Raw genomic sequence first — 15,176 nt, 5'->3', positions numbered from 1 at the left:
AACATAAAATACTTTTATATTACAGTGGGTACGGAAAGTATTCAGACCCCCTTAAATTTTTCACTCTTTGTTATATTGCAGCCATTTGCTAAAAATCATTTAAGTTCATTTTAATGTACACACATCACCCCATATTGACAGAAAAACACAGAATTGTTGACATTTTTGCAGATTTATTAAAAAAGAAAAACTGAAATATCACATGGTCCTAAGTATTCAGACAATTTGCTCAGTATTTATTCAATTCAATTCAATTCACATTTATTTGTATAGCGCTTTTCACAATACATATCGTTTCAAAGCAGCTTTACAGAGAATGCATGTCAACATTACAATTTGGAGACTGCAGTTAGCTAATAATGTAATAATTTAGGCGATTAATATACAATCACTGTTAGCAATTTAATTGAAGGTAGAAGCAAAGAGCTCCTGGAAAAATGAATTACATATTAACAATAATTAGGATATATAGAAATTTGCGAATGTGCGTGTTGATCCAGATGTTGCATCTTCTGAAGTCATCGCAGGAGTTGGCGCCGTCTCTTCCAAAGTTTTAGTCATCTGAGGTCTTCTTAAGAGGCTGGATCCAAACTGAAACTGATGTACTCTCTAGTCACCTCGGGACGGGCGTCCCGAGGTAAAACAGAAAAGCAAATGGAGAATAATTAGCATAGCTGCTGTTCATAACATTAAGCAAAGATAGTCATGTGCAATTGATCTGATATGAGATGGATTATGTGAATGCTTGGCTAAAGAGATGTGTCTTTAATCTAGATTTAAACTGGGTGAGCGAGTCTGAGCCCCGAACATTATCAGGAAGGCTATTCCAGAGTTTAGGAGCCAAATGTGAAAACGCTCTCCCTCCTTTAGAGGACTTAGCTATCCTAGGGACAACCAGAAGTCCAGAGTTTTGTGATCTTAAAGAGCGTGAAGGATTGTAGGGCGATAAAAGATCGGTTAAGTACACAGGAGCTAAACCATTTAGAGCCTTATAGGTCATTAGCAGTACTTTATAATCGATACGGAACTTAATAGGTAACCAGTGAAGAGATGATAAAATTGGTGTTATATGATCATATTTTCTTGACCTGGTAAGAACTCTGGCAGCTGCATTTTGTACCAATTGTAGCTTGTTTATTGAGGAAGCAGGGCAACCAGGTGGAAGAAGGCTGTTTTTGTAACATATGAAATATGATTTTCAAAGGACAAGTTGCTGTCTAATATAACACCCAGGTCTTTAACTGTCGAGGGCGGAGTAACAGTACATCCTTCTAAATGCAAATTGTAGTCTGAGAGATTCTGTGTACAGGTTTTTGCCCCAATAAGTAATACTTCAGTCTTATCTGAATTTAATAGAAGAAAATTACTAGTCATCCAATGTTTTACTTCTTTAACACACTCTGTCAGATTGGATAATTTAGAGTTTTCATCTGGTTGTGTTGAAATATATAATTGAGTATCATCGGCATAGCAGTGGAAACTAATTCCATGTCTTCTTATAATATTACCAAGTGGCAGCATGTATATTGAAAATAGCAGAGGGCCTAACACAGATCCTTGAGGCACTCCATAATTTACTATCGTTATCTTAGATTTTTCCCCGTTTAAATAAACAAAATTGTGACGGTCTGATAGATACAACCTAAACCACCGTAATGCCTGTCCCTGGATACCAGTGTAATTCTGTAATCGATCTAGGAGTATTTTATGATCTATAGTGTCGAACGCAGCACTGAGATCAAGTAACACTAGTATTGAGATACAGCCTTGGTCAGAAGCTAGAAGTAAGTCATTTGTAATTTTAACGAGCGCAGTTTCTGTGCTATGATGAGGCCTGAATCCTGACTGAAATTTTTCATAAATAGAATTTTTTTGCAAGAAGGAGCACAATTGGACCGACACCACTTTTTCTAGTATTTTAGATATAAATGGAAGATTTGAAATGGGTCTGTAATTTGCCAATACATTTGGATCTAATTGTGGTTTCTTAATGAGAGGCTTAATAACTGCTAACTTGAACGGTCTTGGAACATGACCTAGAGATAAAGACGAGTTAATAATATTGAGAAGAGGCTCTTCTGCTACAGGTAACAATTCTTTAAGTAGTTTAGTGGGTATTGGATCTAATAAACATGTTGTTGGTTTAGACGCTGTGATAAGTTTATTTAGCTCTTCCTGTCCTATAGTTGTAAAGCACTGCAACTGTTCTTGAGGGACGATAATTGAGGCTGAATCATAAAACTCTGTCAAGGGTTGTACATTTACAACTGTATTTCTGATGCTTTCGATTTTTTCAGTAAAGAAATTCATAAAGTCATCGCTACTAAACTGTAATGAAATGTTTTGTTCTGGTGATGTCTGTTTATTTGTTAATCTAGCCACTGTACTAAATAAGAACCTTGGATTGTTTTGGTTATTTTCTATGAGTTTGCGGAGATGCTCGGCCCTGGCTGCTTTTAGAGTCTTTCTATAACGGGACGAGCTGTCTTTCCACGCGATTCTAAAGACCTCTAAACAAGTTTGTCTCCATTTGCGTTCTAGATTACGAGTTTCTCTTTTGATTGCGTGAGTAATATTGTTGTACCATGGTACAGTATTTTTCTCTCTAAACTTTTTTAATCTCATCGGTGCAACAGTATCTAATGTACTAGTGAAAGTGGTGCACATACTGCTAGTAATTTTCTCAAGATCATTTGTGTGTTTGGGTACAATGAGCAGGTGAGACAGATCAGGCAGTTTATTTGTGAATTTATCTTTAGTTGTCGGAAGAATTGTTCTACCTAGTCGATATCGTGGCGCAATTTGACAAATATCAGCAGTATGCAGTACGCATGTTACAAGGTAATGATCAGTGATATCATCACTTTGCGGTAGAATTTCTATATCAGTAGGATTGATTCCATGTGATATAATTAAATCTAGTGTATGATTAAGACGGTGAGTGGGTCCAGTGACGTTTTGTTTGACCCCAAACGAGTTTAGTAAATCTGTAAACGCAGCCCCTAACGCATCATTTGTATTGTCTACATGAATGTTAAAATCTCCAACAATCAGCGCTTTATCAACGTTGACCAATAGGTCTGAGAGAAAGTCTGCAAACTCTTTTAGGAAATCAGCATAAGGCCCTGGAGGTCTATAAACAGTAGCCAAAGCAAGAGATAGTAGCGACTTTTTACTTATATCTGAGAGTGTAACGGTTAGCACGAGAATTTCAAATGAATTAAACCTGTAGTTTGTTTTCTGGGTAACGTTAAGAATCTCTCTATAGATTGTTGCAACACCACCGCCACGGCCAACCGGACGGCATTTATTTTTATAATAGTAGCCAGGTGGACAAGACTCATTAAGACCGAAATAATCATTTGGTTTAAGCCATGTTTCAGTAAGGCAAATTACATCAAGACTATTATCTGTGATCATTTCATTTATAATGACCGCCTTAGGTGTCAGCGATCTAATGTTTAGTAGCCCTAGCTTTAGAAATTGTTTTTGTTCAGTAATTTTGCGAATTTCTGGTTTGATCACGATCAGATTTTTTCTAGATCCTTTATTTTTATTGTTAAACCTCACTATTCGGGGAATAGACACAGTTTCTATAGACTGTATTACACTCACATTTCTATCAATTAAGTGGGTAGAACACAGACTGTGATTTGAGGTTTGACTTACTAGTCATACGGTGCGAAGCGTCTTGGAGATGTTCTCCGACAGAAGATCAGCTCCGATTCTGCTGGGGTGCAGGCCATCAGCACGGAAGAGCCTAGGTCGCTCACAGAAAAGATTCCAATTATTTATAAAGAGCAGCTTCTGTTCAGTACACCAAGACATTAACCATTCATTTAAAGCAAATAATCTACTGAACCTTTCATGTCCACGTCGGTACGTCGGAAGCGGTCCGGACACGATGATCCTCGTCGCGGGCGATGTGGCTCGTACCGTCTCGATCAGGCTCCTGAAGTCCTGCTTCAGCACCTCCGTCTGCCGCAGCCTGGTGTCGTTCACCCCCACGTGCAGAACAACAGCTCCGATGCTCTCAGCGCCATTCAGGATCGCGGGAACCTGCGCAGAGACATCGAGAACACGAGCACCAGGAAAACAGTGACTGCGCACCTTACCTTTGGTTGTGGTAGCGTGGACGTGACGGACGATGGAGTCTCCGATGACCACGGTGTCGCGTTCTGCCTCGCGAAGAGGGGGGAAGCGGTTCCTCGTCGAGACCTCGAAGACCGGGGGCGGCGGAGGGGGAGAGGTCCTGGTCCGAGGCCTGGCTCACGCCTTCCATTGCTGAAGAACCCAAGGTCCCTGGTGTGACGGCGCCGGAGTGAACGAGGGCTGGGATGAACGCGTTCTGGGTGCTCGGGCCCTGTGCAGAGAAGCACACGGCGTAGAGGAAGCAGGAATGTTAATATCGCGCTGCAAACTTACCGAGGATTGGTGAGCGTCAGCACGGGATGTTTCCAGCGCTGTTCGCCGCTCCCGTAGCTCGGCCTGCTTCTCCAGAAGGGTTCGGATCTGTCGTTCCACGGCCTCCAGCTCCAACTGCACCGCATGCAGCTCGAACGTGTCCTCACCTGCACTCAAAGATAGAGACACATTCGATACGCTCGCCATTAGTATAGATGAACAATAATATTGTGAGTGAGAAGAGTACAAACGCTAGGGTGACCACGCCGCTATTGCTAACGGGCTAAAGCTAGTAGCGAATGTTCGAGAAGTCGGATAAAACTAGCGATATCAAGGCAATCGGAGTGTTTTTTATATAAAATAGTGTCGGGGATGTGTTCCCCCGCCGTAAAAGAGAGAATTATAGGTTATAAATTTGAATTTAAGAGAAAAAAAAAACAAGCAATTAGGAATCAACTCGACGGAGCTCTTTTTGGGAAAGATGCAACAAGTTTTTCACACCTGGATTTGTGGATCCTCTGCCATTCCTCCTTGCAGATCCTCTCCAGTTCTGTCAGGTTGGATGGTAAACGTTGGTGGACAGCCATTTTTAGGTCTCTCCAGAGATGCTCAATTGGGTTTAAGTCAGGGCTCTGGCTTGGCCATTCAAGAACAGTCACGGAGTTGTTGTGAAGCCACTCCTTCGTTATTTTAGCTGTGTGCTTAGGGTCATTATCTTGTTGGAAGGTAAACCTTCAGCCCAGTCTGAGGTCCTGAGCACTCTGGAGAAGGTTTTCGTCCAGGATATCCCTGTACTTGGCCGCATTCATCTTTCCCTCGATTGCAACCAGTCGTCCTGTCCCTGCAGCTGAAAAACACCCCCACAGCATGATGCTGCCACCACCATGCTTCACTGTCGGGACTGTATTGGACAGGTGATGAGCAGTGCCTGGTTTTCTCCACACATACCGCTTAGAATTAAGGCCAAAAAGTTCTATCTTGGTCTCATCAGACCAGAGAATCTTATTTCTCACCATCTTGGAGTCCTCCATGCGGGCTTTCATGTGTCTTGCACTGAGGAGAGGCTTCCGTCGGGCCACTCTGCCATAAAGCCCCGACTGGTGGAGGGTTGCAGTGATGGTTGACTTTCTACAACTTTCTCCCATCTCCCAAATGCATTTCTGGAGCTCAGCCACAGTGATCTTTGGGTTCTTCTTTACCTCTCTCACCAAGGCTCTTCTCCCCTGATAGCTCAGTTTGGCCAGACGGCCAGCTCTAGGAAGGGTTCTGGTCGTTCCGAACGTCTTCCATTTAAGGATTATGGAGGCCACTGTGCTCTTAGGAACCTTAAGTGCAGCAGAAATTTTTTTGTAACCTTGGCCAGATCTGTGCCTTGCCACAATTCTGTCTCTGAGCTCTTCAGGCAGTTCCTTTGACCTCATGATTCTCATTTGCTCTGACATGCACTGTGAGCTGTAAGGTCTTATATAGACAGGTGTGTGGCTTTCCTAATCAAGTCCAATCAGTATAATCAAACACAGCTGGACTCAAATGAAGGTGTAGAACCATCTCAAGGATGATCAGAAGAAATAAACAGCACCTGAGTTAAATATATGAGTGTCACAGCAAAGGGTCTGAATACTTAGGACCATGTGATAGTTCAGTTTTTCTTTTTTAATAAATCTGCAAAAATGTCAACAATTCTGTGTTTTTCTGTCAATATGGGGTGCTGTGTATACATTAATGAGGAAAAAAAAATTAACTTAAATGATTTTAGCAAATGGCTGCAATATAACAAAGAGTGAAAAATTTAAGGGGGTCTGAATACTTTCCGTACCCACTGTAGTCTCATTGTCAGTACTCTGTCTGAAATTAAGGGGAAATTGTGTTCTGAATATTAAATCTTTTTCTGATTTGTGAGTCATTGTGAATAATTTGCAGCAAAATAAGGGATTGTAAATCATTTACATATTCCCATCAACTTTCCCCTTTACACATGACAGCTTACCCCCTAACAATGGGACACAAAAGGCACTGCATTTGTGTCTGATGGGTAAAGCGGCAGCTCCATGTGTGTGAGCAGATGGCTCTCATGGAGAAGCGGATGATGACTTTGCTGACGTACAGAGCCTGAGAATTGCACAAGTAGGAGGGATGCTGGACAGAAGAGAATCCACAGGACGCGCTTGAAGAGCTCCGGTGCAAATGATTCTACTGCAAACCAAACATGACCTTTTTGCACTTCAGTTGTATTTTTTTATTTTATTTTATTTATTTTTTTGGCAAGCCATTAAATGTATATATAGTGGGGTTCACATTAAAATATGGGATTTTCATAAGCAGAAAGAAGTTTTAGGATTAAAAAATAAGAAAGGTTTCACATAAAATTAAGAAAGGTGTTTTAATTTTTTTTTTTTTTAAATCTCTCAAATGTGCTGATAATAATTTGATAGTAATTAACTTGAAAATATGCAAAATCATTTTCACTACTGCACACAGAAAAAAAAAAACATTACAGTATATTGCTGGTGATGCTATAAATAAGTCATCATCTTTTGTAATAAAGTGTTTTCTTTTCATTTAATTTCCAGCATATGAGGGAGTGGAAATACAATGTACCTGGTCTTAACCTCATCTCTGGCAATGCTAATTTGGGGATCTAAGCAGGATAATGGCACCATCTAGTGGGTAAAACACATACCAGCCTTTAATTCCCAGGTGTAGGCTGCTTGAGTTTATGTGCTGTAGTAAATTAATAATTTCTCTGACTTTGTTGCAAAATTCAACAGGTTTGTCTTTTGGCCACAGTATAGCAGAAATGTTAAGTGGACAGAAATGTAAGTGGTGTCTGCAGAGTAGGCCCTATAGGGTTCATAGACAGTTGGAAAAGTTTTGGGGGCAGAACTGACCTGTTGAGAAAAGATGGTCTTCGTCCCTCTTCTCTCTAGTAATATGGCACATTGTAGTCGAAACTTGTCTAACTGGACCCTAGGTCAGGAAGACAGCTAAACTGACCGTCTGCTAGCTGTCTCACATCACAGAAGTTGGATAAATCCCAACACAGAGACCCTTTCACCTAGTTATCATCATATAGAGACTGTGTCTGATCCTTGGACTAGGAAATACAAAAAACTCCCAGACCCATTTAAGGGTAAAAATTTAATTGAAGCTCAACAAATAAAAAAACAGAAATAATACAGAGGAACAATTTTCTACAAAAGCACTTTAAATGATGTGATCACAAATCATAACCTAGATGTGCTGTGTTTGACATAAACCTGGCTAAAACTACACTGTAAAAAAATGCCAGGTATTTACAGAATTAAAGACTATTATTTTACAATACAGAGATGCAAACTCCTCACCTTTAAGTGAGAACTCACCTTTTTGAGATCAAAATACCCTATGGGATTTGCATAGATCCAGTGTTGATTTGGTTAAAATCTTAACGAAATGTTTTTCCTTAAAAATTACAGTTTTGGACATAGAGGGTAATAAAAAATAAATGAAAAAATCCCTTAAAGTAACTACAAATGAGCATGTAAAGCAAATAACTTTAAAAAAAAAAAAAATAATTCAGTGCACAGCATGCCCCCACCCCGCGCAATGTTCTCACCTTTTTCCCCCTTACCTGTTTGCATCCCTGACAATAAATTACTGTAGTCAGAAATTTACAGTGAAATGAATGCATGCTCTAATTTACTGCTCTTTTTTCACTGTGAATTCACATTGTAAAGTTGTATTTAACCATGCCACTGTAAGAAATTATATTGTTTTCCACTGTAATTATTCTGAAGTCACCATAATGGTGATTAGTGTTCCTTTTGCTTGGGATCTTGGACCTTGTATATTCATATTCAAATTTCTGATCTAGCAAATTCAGAAGTGTGACAAATGAAAACATTTGTTAAAACAATGACAAGCTAGAATATAAAATAAGCTAACTGGCTGATTTTAAGTTAGTCAAACTATTTGTCATGATCACCAGTGAAAGAGCCTGTGATTGCCACTAGAGGGCACTCCACCCCTGACTATTGCCACACCATCAAGGACTACATTTGCCCGGACTCATCAGCACTCATTACATTCAACTGTTGCTCATAAACCTTGTTTAGCCCAGCCTACTGTATATAAACCCTGTTCAATTTGTCATTCACTGCAAGGTTTTGTTAGTAGTTACACTGCAATTCTAAACATTCTGCCTGGTTCCATGTCTCTTGGTATTTTGGATTTCTTGCCTGTTTGTGGATTAATGTTTTGCCCATGTTCACTGCCTTGTTGTGTGTTCGTTTATTTGGAACTGATTGCCTATGTTTGACTCATTGCCTATATTTTGGATTACAGTTCTGGATTGTACCAATAAAGCTGCATTTGGATCTTTAACCCTAAAGTCTCTGAGCAGTTTCGTAACACAATTCTTAGCATGATGATTTCGTTTTAGTGTTATTTTAGCATGAAGATTTACCAAAAATTTATTTCAAATTCATAACTGTAGATTGATCTTTCACAATGGTGAAGCAACTGCTGAGATTTATCTTTAAAAGGTGTGACATCATCATGCAACACAAGACTTATTTTCTTATAAGCATCACCTATGCAGAGACATCAATACATCAATACACCAAAAGACAATGGTGACACTAAAACAATATAACCAACAAATATAGAAAAAACTCTACAGCATAACCTATTCATGCTGCATTGCATGCTGGGTACCCTCAGAGTACATATGTGCTGTAGAAATACAATATGATATTGTTTGTTGACAGTAATTTTTGTTTTCCAATACTGTAAACTCAGTAAAACCAAGCTTTTTACAGTACAATTGTAAAAACCTGATTGAAATTATCAGTAAAGTACTGTAGATTTTACAATAAAATTCTGAGAGTGAAATTAGATACAAGAGAAGTTCTACTGTGAAATTACTATGAAAGTAATGCAATTATTAACCTGGAATATACTGTAATTTCACACTAACATTTTTAACAGTGCAGACATTTACATTACTTTAAATGAGTCTACCCCCCAAGATTACTATTATAAACATGAGCCTCATCTGAAAGGCAAAGGGGAAGGTGTTGCTGTAAATTTATAGTAATATTTCCAGTATTACTCAGTGGTCAAGTTTTAAGTATAATTATTTTAAATTGATGGTGCTTTATGTAATGCTATCTAGTGTAAGTGATAAATCCCATTTGACATTTGTACTGGCTACTGTATACAGGCCACCAGGGCACCATACAGACTTTATCAAAGAATTTGCTGATTTTCTTTTGGAATTAATACTGGCTGCCAGGGCTAGCCCTAACCAATTTGCTGCCCTAGGCAAGATTTTACCTGGTGTCCTTTCCATCACAGTCAATTCCACCCCATCACTGTGTTCATAATTATCAACAAAAGAGCTGATGATGGTGGCACTATAAAACAATAGCACCTAAGCCACATTACAGCCTAAACACAAATAGCAAGAGTAATTACATCTAGCATTCATGCGCAAACTATTCAGTGAGAACTACCTAAAAGTGTTTGGTTTACAGTGGATGACAGCAATCTTCCACTAAACTATGGCACGTTTCATGTTTTCACCATGAATGAAACTGAAAAATGTGGATCTTCTTTAAAGTGAATTTTACATAAAATGTTGCTATTTTAAATAAACCTGTATATATAAATATCATAACTATCAAAATATCAAATATAAAAAAAACTGCTGTTAATTAGCAAACGTTACTAGTACTTCTATGCAATTAGATGAACTGTTCATTCATTACATATCATTTTACCTGTCTTTATCCCCCTTTTCTTCCTCTTCTCTTCTACTTTTTTCTCCCTGCACCAGAGGGCTTTGGTCTTTTTGACATTGTAGGCTATCTATGGCAGACTATAATGCTAATTTCAGAATTAGGCAGAAATTAGGCTAATTTCTGAATCATCTGAATTAGGCCATCTGTCACAATAACTTTCACCGTGTCTACAAAAGATGCAATCAGCCAGGCCTGGTTCTACGGGGGCTTAGCTCCCTCAAACGAAAGCAATGCTGTCTACACTGGATGCGACGTGATACAAAGCGACACAACAAATTCCTGAAGGTTAAACTGATGACCCATTCTATTTCTAACATACTTTAAGCACTCGCTGGGTGGGGGAAGATTGACAGGTTGGACTGAGATAAGTTGGGTGACTTAGTAATGTAGTTAAGTTTTTGTGAGGGTTTTGCTTTTTTTGTAATATTTTGAATTAATAGCAATAAAATAGTATTAGTAACATTTTAAAACATTTAAAAAATCACTCATTTTGGTGCCCCTAGCATTTGCCTATTCTGCCTATGCCACAGGCCGGCCCTAATGATCTCAGATCATTATCTAGTCTAGTGTATACTCCATTTAGCCAAGGCTGCAAAACCATCTCTCTGTTACAAATATGGTAGAACTATCACTTCTACCACTAAATATTGCTTTATAAATAATCTTCCTGATCAGTTTCTCATCAGCATACCACATAGCTTAGAAGAGTGGTTCTCAAACTTTTTTCCAGTAGGCTGCACTATGGTCCAAGTGCAAGTCTCACAGGCTACATATCATTTACATATGATGTCACCAATGAAAACCAATCAGATTTAATATTATGGTATTAGCAGATAATATTGTTATTATACCTAGATGTTGCACACACAGAAGAGGCGTTTTTTTCTGGTGGCACATACGGTATTTTATTTCTGTCACACTCTGCAAAATCAACAAATACTGCAACACAAATACCGGAAAAGTTGGGATGTTTTTTAAATTTGAATAAAATGAAAACTAAAAGACTTTCAAATCACATGAGCCAATATTTTATTCACAATAGAACATAGATAACATAACAAATGTTTAAACGGAGAAATTTTACAATTTTATGCACAAAATGAGCTCATTTCAAATTTGATGCCTGCTACAGGTCTCAAAATAGTTGGGACAGGGACATGTTTACCATGGTGTATCATCTCCTCTTCTTTTCAAAACAGTTTGAAGACGTCTGGGCATCGAGGTTTCTGGAGTTTTGGTGTTGGAATTTGGTCTCATTCTTGCCTGATATAGGTTTCCAGCTGCTGAAGAGTCTGTGGTCGTCTTTGACGTATTTTTCATTCAATGATGTGCCAAATGTTCTCTATAACCTTTATATACCTTTCAGCATTCATAGTGCCTTCCAAAACATGCAAGCTGCATATACCGTATGCTCTTATGCACCCCCATACCATCAGAGATGCTGGCTTTTGAATTGAACGCTGGAAGGTCTCCATCATCTTTAGCCCGGAGGACACGACATCCATGATTTCGAACAAGAATGTCAAATTTGGACTCGTCTGACCATAGAATACTTTTCCACTTTGAAACAGTCCATTTTAAATGAGCCTTGGCCCACAGGACACGACAGCGCTTCTGGACCATGTTCACATGTGGCTTCCTTTTTGCATGACAGAGCTTTAGTTGGCATCTGCAGATGGCACGGCGTATTGTGTTTACCAACAGTGGTTTCTGGAAGTATTCCTGGGCCCATTTAGTAATATCATTGACACAATCATGCCGATGAGTGATGCAGTGTTGTCTGAGGGCCTGAAGACCACGGGCATCCAATAAAGGTCTCCGGCCTTGTCCCTTATGCACAGAGATTTCTCCAGTTTCTCTGAATCTTTTGATGATGTTATGCACTGTAGATGATGAGATTTGCAAAGTCTTTGCAGTTTGACGTTGAGGAACATTGTTTTCCACAATCTTTTTTACACACTCTTTCACAGATTGGAGAGCCTATGCCCATCTTTACTTCTGAGAGACTCTGCCTTTCTAAGACATCTCTTTTATAGCTAATCATGTTACAGACCTGATATCAATTAACTTAATTAGTTGCTAGATGTTCTCCTAGCTGAATCTTTTCAAAATTTCTTGCTTTTTCAGCCATTTGTTGCCCCCATGCCAACTTTTTTGAGACCTGTAGCAGGCATCAAATTTGAAATGAGCTCATTTAGTGGATAAAAGTGTAAAATTTCTCTGTTTAAACATTTGTTATGTTATCTATGTTCTATTGTGAATAAAATATTGGCTCATGTGATTTGAAAGTCTTTTAGTTTTCATTTTATTCAAATTTTAAAAATGTCGCAACTTTTCCGGAATTCAGGTTGTATAAGAAATTTGTTTTTGTTTCACAGTGTGTTGAAATGGCTGGCAGTGTGATTTCTTCATATCAAAGTGAAACTCTTGTTCAATAAACTCACTTTACACAATCCCCTGATATATATGTCACAGAAAATGAGAACAGTGTATTCCACCAAATAAACACTAACTTACTGACATTAGCATTACAGTACATACATAAGGGCCCAGTTTCATAGACAGGGCTTAGCCTAAGCCAGGATTGGGTCTTAGTTCAATTAGGGTATTTAAGTAGCTTTTATAAACACTAGAAAAATACATTACTGGTGTGCATCTTGAGACAAAACAATGACACTGAGATATTTTAAGATATGTCAGTACAAGTTTCTTTCAGTTAAAACAGTTAAAACAAGCATTTTAGTCTAGGACTAGCTTAAGCCTTTTCTGTGAAACTGGGGGAAAATGTTTCTTTAAGCACTTTAAGTAACTATTTAACTCTGGATGTAAATTCTCTTCAACAGCATTGTAGCAATCACCAAACAATGACAAAATGTTATATAGGTCACAAACGCCTTAAGTAAATGTTTCTCAACTCTTTTTACAAGCAACATTGAGCGCATTGTAATTACAATCTCTTACGATATCAAGCATTCTGTCAAGCAGCTGCATGTGCGCCGATGCGGTTATTTTTATCGATTTAAAATACAAGTACATCAAACAAACACATCGAATTCACGTCATTTGACATTGTAGGTTTTGCATATGCCAAGTACTTTACTACAGAGCAAACAAAGGCTGCCCATCTCATTCATTGACAGTAACTGATTCTTCCATTCTTCTTACCGTCGCTGCTGATGCTACTACTCTTCTTGTTTGCAATGTGTTCCTTAATTGGTATGTACAGTGGCAAGAAAAAGAATGTGAACCACTTGCAGAATCTGTGAAAATGTTAATACTTTTAACAAAATAAGGGAGATAATACAAAATGCATGTTATTTTTTATTTAGTAATGTCCTGAGTAAGATATTTTACATAAAAGATGTTTACATATAATCGACAAGACAAAAAAAATAGCTGAATTTATTAAAATAACCCCATTCATAAGTATGTGAACCATTGATTATTAATACTATGTGTGATTACCTGGATGAGCTACGACTGTTTTTTTGTTTTGTGATGGTTCTTCATGAGTCCCTTGTTTGTTCTGAACAGTTAAACTGAGCTCTGTTCTTCAGAAAAAATCTCCAGGTCCTGCAGATTCTTCAGTTTTCCAGCATTTTTTGCATATTTGAACCCTTTACAGCAGTGACTGAATGATTTTGAGATCCATCTTTTCACACTGAGGACAACTGAGGGACTCAAACACAACTTTTAAAAAAAGGTTCAAACATTCACTGATGCTCCAGAAGGAAACATGATGCATTAATAGATGGGGGGGTGAAAACATTTGGAATTTGAAGATCAAGGTAAATTGTATTTAATTTGTCTTCCGGGAAACATGAAAGTATCTTCTGTTGCTTCCGAAGGGCAGTACTAAATGAAAAAAATTGATATTCAAGTGAAAAAAGAAAAATTTGGACCTCTTCATCCTGTTCAAAAGTTTTCACCCCCCGACTCTTAATGCATAGTGTTTCCTTCTGAAGCACCAGTGAATGTTTGAACCTTTTTTAATAGTTGTGTTTGAGTCCCTCAGTTGTCCAGAGTGTGAAAAGATGGATCTCAAAATCATTAAGTAAAGGGTTCAAATATGGTGGAAAACTGAAGAATCTGCAGGACCTAGAGATTTTTTCTGAAGAACAGAGCTCAGTTTAACTGCTCAGAATAAACAAGGGACTCATGAACAACCATCACAAAACAAAAAAACAGTCGTAGATCATCCAGGTAACCACACACAGTATTAAGAATCAAGGGTTCACAAACTTTTGAACTGGGTCATTTTAATAAATTCAGCTATTTTTTGTCTTATGGATTATATGTAAACATCTTTTATGTAAAATATCTTACTCAGGACAGTACTAAACAAAAAATAACATGCATTTTGTATGATCTCTCTTATTTTGTTAAAATTTTGTACATTTTCACAGATTCTGCAAGTGGTTCACATACTTTTTCTTGCCACTGTATGTTTCTCATTTTGTTTTTCTCCTCTAATAACAAATTTGTCCATTTTGATCCCTAAATTTTCAAAAAATAATAGCTACAATTGGAATTCTGCCAAAGCGTGCTTATAAGTGTTTGCTTGTAAGCGGGCCGCAGGTTGAGAACCACTTGCTTAGAAGAACTCAATGTTGCAACAGAAACTACTGACTCTCTCTTTTCCAGCACTTTAGACATGGTTGCTCCTTTGCGTTTAAAGAAGATTAAGGAAAATAGTCAGATGCTGTGGTAACAAGCACACTCAGGCCCTCAAGAGAGCTGCTTGAAAAAAAGAGTGCAGCTGGAAGAAAACAAAACTAGAGGTATTTCACATACACAGATGAGAACTGGCCCTCCGACTGAGCCTGGTTTCTCCAAAGGTTTTTTTCTCCATTCTGTCACCTGATGGAATTTTTTCTCCATTCTGTCACCTGATGGAGTTTGGGTTCCTTGCCACTGTCGTCTCTGGCTTGCTTAGTTGGGGACACTTAATACTCATTATTTGTCTGTTTTTCAGAGCTATACCTTTCA

The 15,176-nt window shown here is 38.3% G+C and overlaps 1 long non-coding RNA gene across 1 annotated transcript; it reads right to left on the bottom strand.

Annotated features, from left to right (window-relative positions):
• Positions 1-244: 244 nt before the first annotated feature.
• On the bottom strand, positions 245-6,002 carry LOC127498456 (uncharacterized). Its single transcript, XR_007925894.1, has 4 exons — positions 4,906-6,002; positions 3,863-4,571; positions 3,670-3,760; positions 245-617 (listed from the first exon to the last, which is right to left on the bottom strand). It is a non-coding gene; the product is annotated as an uncharacterized LOC127498456 (long non-coding RNA).
• Positions 6,003-15,176: the final 9,174 nt, after the last annotated feature.

This window comes from Ctenopharyngodon idella, chromosome 17 (assembly GCF_019924925.1).
Source record: "Ctenopharyngodon idella isolate HZGC_01 chromosome 17, HZGC01, whole genome shotgun sequence".
In the NCBI taxonomy this organism is placed as follows: Eukaryota; Metazoa; Chordata; class Actinopteri; order Cypriniformes; family Xenocyprididae; genus Ctenopharyngodon; species Ctenopharyngodon idella.
This window is presented reverse-complemented; position numbering and strand designations above follow the sequence as displayed.